The following is a 6,000-nucleotide window of genomic DNA, read 5'->3' on the forward strand; positions in this document are numbered from 1 at the left end:
GATGGAATATTATACAGCAGTAAGACAAAATGGTGTCCTGAACCACATGACAAGATGCATGAGCTTTGAGGACATAATCCTGAGTGTAATAAGCCAGACACAAAAGGATGAATATTTTTTTATTCCACTTTTATGACCATGGTAAAGGTAAAATCAGAGGCCTATAATATAGAATATAAGGGACTTAGAGATACACAGAAGGTAGAGATGGGTGAACAGTTATGGAACATGAACAAGATTGAAAGGGGTGGTATAGACCTATGTTTCCCACGGATTAACACTAGAAATACAAATTAGTTCTTGCAAGAACTACTTCAGAGGTATGATTCGTGTACAAAGAGTGTTTAAATCCAGGGTACAGGGGAGAAACTGCATTGCATGCTATGGGCTATGTTTAAGAGGACAACATCAGCACTACCACAGCAACAGCAGAAGTAAATGATGGAGGAAGGGACAAGAGTTAAAAGGAGGTTTAGATTTCCTATTTGGTTTGGGTGTGTTTATTGGTTATCTTTCTCTGGGGAACAACGAAATTATCTAAAATTGAGAGTATTGATGGACTGTGGACTTTGGGCATTATACATGATGCCTAATGAATGCAGGTGGCTGAAGGATGCACTGACTGAGAAGCAGATTAGTGAACGATGGTGGATACATATGATCGAATATTGTGCTGCTATAAAAAGGAACAAAGTTGTGAGGCATGCAACAATATTAATGAAACTGTGGGACATTCGGTGAGGCAAAATAAGCCAGAAATGAAAGAACAATTATTGTATGGTCTCCTTTAGAAAATGCTTGTAAGAAAACAGGGGCTGTTCTAGTTTGCTAGCCGCCGGGATGCAACACACCAGAGACGGATTAGCTTTTAATAAAAGGGGATTTATTTTGTTAGTTCTTCAGAGGAAAAGCAGCTAACTTTCCATTGAGGTTCTTTCTTACATGGGAAGGCACAGGATGGTCTCTGCTGGCCTTCTCTCCAGGTCTCTGGGTTCCAACAACTCTCCCTGGGGTGATTCCTTCCTGCACCTCCAAAGGCCTGGGCTGAGCTGCAAGTGCTGAGATGAGGAATGCTGAGCTGTTTGGGCTGTGCTATGTTAAGCTCTCTCATTTAAGCACCAGTCAATTAAGTCAAACATCATTCATTGCAGCAGGCACACCTCCTAGCCGACTGCAGATGTAAATCAGCAACAGATGAGGTTCACATACCACTGGCTCATGTCCACAGCAACAGAACTAGGTGCCTTCACCTGGCCAAGTTGACAAGTGAATCTAACTACCACAGGGCCTAGATTATAAACTCTTATAGCAGACACATTTAGTCAGGAGTGGTGATTGTTACTTCTGGATTTTGAGAGGCTGTTTTATGTATATCTATATCTGTACCTATATCTATATCTGTATCTGTATTTATATTTATATCTATATCTACATCTACATCTGCATTTATATCTATATCTATATCTATATCTAAATAACCTGGTATTTAGTGATAAGAATGAAGCCAATCAGATTGGGGTTAAAGTAATTCAGAACACAGGGGTAAAGAAGACACTGTCTTTATTTTAGAACCACCCATACTCTTTGAGACAGGGAAGAAAGGTTTATTTGGTCTGGAACCTAACTTTTCTGTAGCACATAATCTAACTCAACCTATCTGTATAGCTCATTTGAACAACTGAAACCAGGGAGCCCAGAATAAGAAAGAGGGCCTTTAATCCTGTATAGCTTAATATAATGCCTGAATATATCCTACGGTATATTAAGCAGATAACAAAAAAGTATTGGCAAAATTCCTTGAGGGATGGAAGAAAAAATATGGTGAACTATAAACCTTACCATCAGGGAATCCCCTGATACTGTGTCAAACATTATGGTCATCCAAATCAATAGGCCATACCCTTGATCTCAAGTCTTACTGTTGTGAAGCTTGAGTATGTAGTGGAGAAACGATAGGCATGCCTATGAGTTACTTCTGGATGACCTCTTTTGTTGCTCAGATGTTGCCTCACTCTCTCTAAGACCAATTCCATAAGTGAAATCAGTGCCCTCCCCTCTACATGGGACGACATCCAGGGGTGAAAGTCTCCCTGGCAGCATGGGATATGACTCCCAGGGATGAGTCCAGCCCTGGAACCATGGGATCAACAATTTCATCCTGACCAAAAGGGGGAAAAGAAGTGTAACTAATAAAGTATCAGTGGCAGAGAGAGTTCAAAAAGACTTGAGAGGCTACTCTGGAGGTTGCTCTTGCTACCTATCATAATCTGTCAAACCCTAACCAAAACCATTCCAGCCAATCATAAAGAACACCCAGGGAAATATATAAGAGTCTACAAAGTTTCCATGCACTAGGGTAACTTTCCAGAAACCTACAACCTTCAGATGGGTCCTTGGACTAAATAAGTCCTGAAACCTAGAGGGCTCAGCCTCTCCAGAACATCAGATATTCCATCTCCCTACTCTGTATTATTAACAGCCCCTTTCAACATGAAAAAGTTAAAATGGCATAGGCCAAATACCTCTAAAGAGAGGGACAGAAAGATCAAAGGTGTTGATGGAGTTATACAGAGAATATAGGATTTAACAGAAGAATATGATTGCTGAATCATTAAATTGATATCACTTTTGGCCTCCGGTATCCTAGAACAGCTAGAAGTAAAAACCTAAAATTGTGGAATTGTAACCCATGCCAAACTCTGAAATCTTTTCTACAACTAATTGTGGTGCTGTCTTTGAAATTTATTGCTTTTGTGTATGTATGTTATTTTTCATAAAATGGAAAAAAAAAAAAAGTCAATTGTGATGATGAAGAAAAGTATTTACTCCTTCTAGCCTCCAATGTTCTGGAGCACCTAAAAGGAAAAATCTGAGTTTGCCCATGACAGACTCTGGGATCTGTCCTGTAACTACCTGTTGAAGAGTACTTTTTAAACTATTGCTTTTTTCTTCCTTTGCTTTGTATATATGTTACATTATACAATAAACAATTAAAAAAAAAACAAGAAAAAGAAAGCCAGTTTTTGGCATATCTGAGTGGTGTGGAAATTTTTGACTCTTTGGTAATAAAACAAAATCAGAATCGAAAACAACAACAACAAAAATGTCCCATTCTCAGGAGTTAATTTATAATGGAGATAGGGTTCCTGCTTGAGGAGATTGGAAATAGAAGTGGTGAGGTTGCCACAACATTGTAAATATAAGTAATCCCACTGAATTTAGTTTGGGGGCAATTGAATGGGAAATTTTATGTTATATATGTGTTCCCACAATTAAAAAAAAAAAAAAAGAAGGAGCCACTAAAGAGATGACAATGAAATGCAATAGATGATCCTGGATGAGATCTAAAAAGGGAAGAGAAAATGCTCAAAAGGCCATTATTGATACATATGAAAAAATTGGATTATAGATGGAAGCTTTATATCAATGCTAAATTGCTTAAACTTGATAACTGTATTTAGGTAGTTACATAAGTGGATGTCCTTGTTCTTTAGGAAACATACATGGCAATATTAAGTATTCAAGAAGCATACCAAAACCATTCCTGCCAATCCTAAAGAACACCTAGGGCATTATAGAAGATCCTACAAAGCTTCCATGCACTAGGATAACTTTCCAGAAACCTACAATCTCCAGATGGGTCCCTGGAGGTTGAAATTCAGAGGGCCCAGCCTCTCCAGAACATCAATTAGTTCTATCCCCCTATCCCTTATTATCGATAGTCCCTACCAACATGAAAAAGTTAGAATAGGCATAGCCCAAATGTCCCTAAATAGTGGGAGAAAGATCAAGGGTGATGGTGGAGTTCGATTATACTGATACTTCTTTTAGTCTCCAGTATTTTAAAGCAGCTAGAAGTAAAAACATAAAATTGTGGAATTGTAATCCATACCAAACTCTGAAATCTTTTCTGCAACTAATTGTGGTGATGTACTTTGAAATTTATTGACTTTTTTTGTATATATGTTATTTCTGACAAATAAAGAAAAAAAAAGAGAAGGAGGAGTATAATAGAGAAGATAGGGCTTACCAAATGAGTATGACTGCTGAATCATTATATTGGTATTTCTTTTGGTCTGCAGTTTCTTGGAGCAGCTAGAAGAAAAAATGAAATATTGTGGAACTGGGACCCATACAAAACTTTGAAATCTGTTCTGTAACTACTGGTTAAAATGTACTTGGAAATTTATTGGGTTTTTGTATATATGTTATACTTTACAATTAAAAAAAAATTAAAAAAAGAAGACGCATACAACCTACCTCAATCCTTCCACATCACTGTCCACCCAGACTTATCACTAGTCACTGCTACAAATAGGGTAAGTTGTGTTTCTGGGCTCATCTTCATTCCCAGCAAACGAACAATAATATGTACTAATTAAAGTCCTGTTTTATTGGGGGATTTTGTCACCCTACTATCTTTCAAGGGGCTTTGACTGGAGCCATGATATTATAGCTGGCTGTTTCCTGCCTTTGCAGCTGCCAACATATCATGCAGAACCATCTGTAATTAGGCCTGGATATTAATTTTTGCCCCTTCGTGTAGCTGATTATAGGGAAATTCCCATGAGGCCTAGTGGATGTGGTAGGTCCTGATCTCATAAACATCATTTCCGTCCAATAATGGAATACACCTTGGCCTTCTCAACACTGCAGCTAGGGAGAGAGCAGGGAGCGTTCATGGTGCATGGCTTGGATCATATGATAACTCCATGTCTAAAATCCATGTTTAGAGCCAGGAGTAATGCCTCAAAGGAGTATAGTTACCTGTCAAAGCTTTCGCTTTTCTCCAAAACTTTAAAGACCTCATTACAGCTTTCATGCAACAAACTCCAGGCTGCTGCAGATCCCACAAACCCTGATGGAATCCAGCAGATCAATTAGCACTGGTGCTTGGACCCAGTGGAGAGCCTTTTCTTACCCTAAGACCCATTCAAACCTCACAGCCTTTATGTCACCTGGTTGGATTATCCAATAAGCAGAGTATGTATGTTCTTGAAGACGGGTGGGGGGCAGAGATCAATTCACCTTCAATGAACTTATCTAGATGTTCTGCAATCTGAAAAATCTAAAAAGAAATTCTTTAATTTAAATAATCATAGAAATTGTGCCTTCTTATAAACAGTAGGCTGGCAAATTGTTTCAGTACAATTTGAGGTCTTGAGTATTTGGTGAATGGGCCAAAGCAACCACCCCAAGGAGAAATATTTGGCTTCCAAATCCAAAGAAGTCCACCAGACATTTTGCCCCTTTGTTAGTGGAATAGGGCACAAGATTCTGCAATTTTTCTGGCATGTCCTGGACCACTGATCACATCACTACATATTTAACTGAAGTGAAAGTTTCCTGTATTTTCATGGATATAGCCCTTTCCTGCTGAAACATGTAGATATTTTCAGTGCTGCAAGCTGTAAGCAATCTAGTCGAGGGTTCAAAATCTCTACAGTTTACTCCAATGTGCTATACAAATATTTTCTGTGCAAACCATGTGAGAAAGAGTTCGAGAGGTACTGAGGTAAGTGATGTATGACAACAGTGAAGTTTGGTAACAAGAGTTCTTAACATTTCCTTAGGGAAATGCCTAAGTCTGTATAACATGCTTTTCTGGGTGAAAATTAAATATTTATAAGAACACATTCTGATTTCATAGTTAGAACTTCATAGAAAATGCTTATCTTTTTCCTAGGGGAGGCTTAAGTCCTGTCCCCATTTGGACACCACAGCTGCCACCATTCAGCTGACACCGCCAACAAATTCAATCCTAGTACATAGGAACAGTCAGCCTCTATTAAGCTTGTCCCCATAATTCCAAAAGGAGAAAGGAAATCTTAACAATATACCCTAAAACCACCCTGGTCATGCAGCTCTTTGTTTTGAACCCAAAGTGTATCATTACTGAATGTGAGACTAGAGTTTGGAGACAGTCCTTTTATCTCCAAACTACCAGAAAAGTGCCTGGAACCACAATGGTTTATGGAATCCATGATCAAATCATAAACA

General features: G+C 38.5%; 1 long non-coding RNA gene across 1 annotated transcript in view; it reads right to left on the reverse strand.

Annotated features, from left to right (window-relative positions):
* The window catches only part of LOC143665462 (uncharacterized), a 31,706-nt gene extending 27,187 nt beyond the window's left edge, over window positions 1-4,519 (reverse strand). The window contains exon 1 of the long non-coding RNA XR_013166979.1: window positions 4,031-4,519. This is a non-coding gene — a long non-coding RNA (uncharacterized LOC143665462). The remainder of the gene's footprint in view (window positions 1-4,030) is intronic.
* Window positions 4,520-6,000: the final 1,481 nt, after the last annotated feature.

This window comes from Tamandua tetradactyla, chromosome 21, assembly GCF_023851605.1.
Source record: "Tamandua tetradactyla isolate mTamTet1 chromosome 21, mTamTet1.pri, whole genome shotgun sequence".
Classification (NCBI taxonomy): domain Eukaryota; kingdom Metazoa; phylum Chordata; class Mammalia; order Pilosa; family Myrmecophagidae; genus Tamandua; species Tamandua tetradactyla.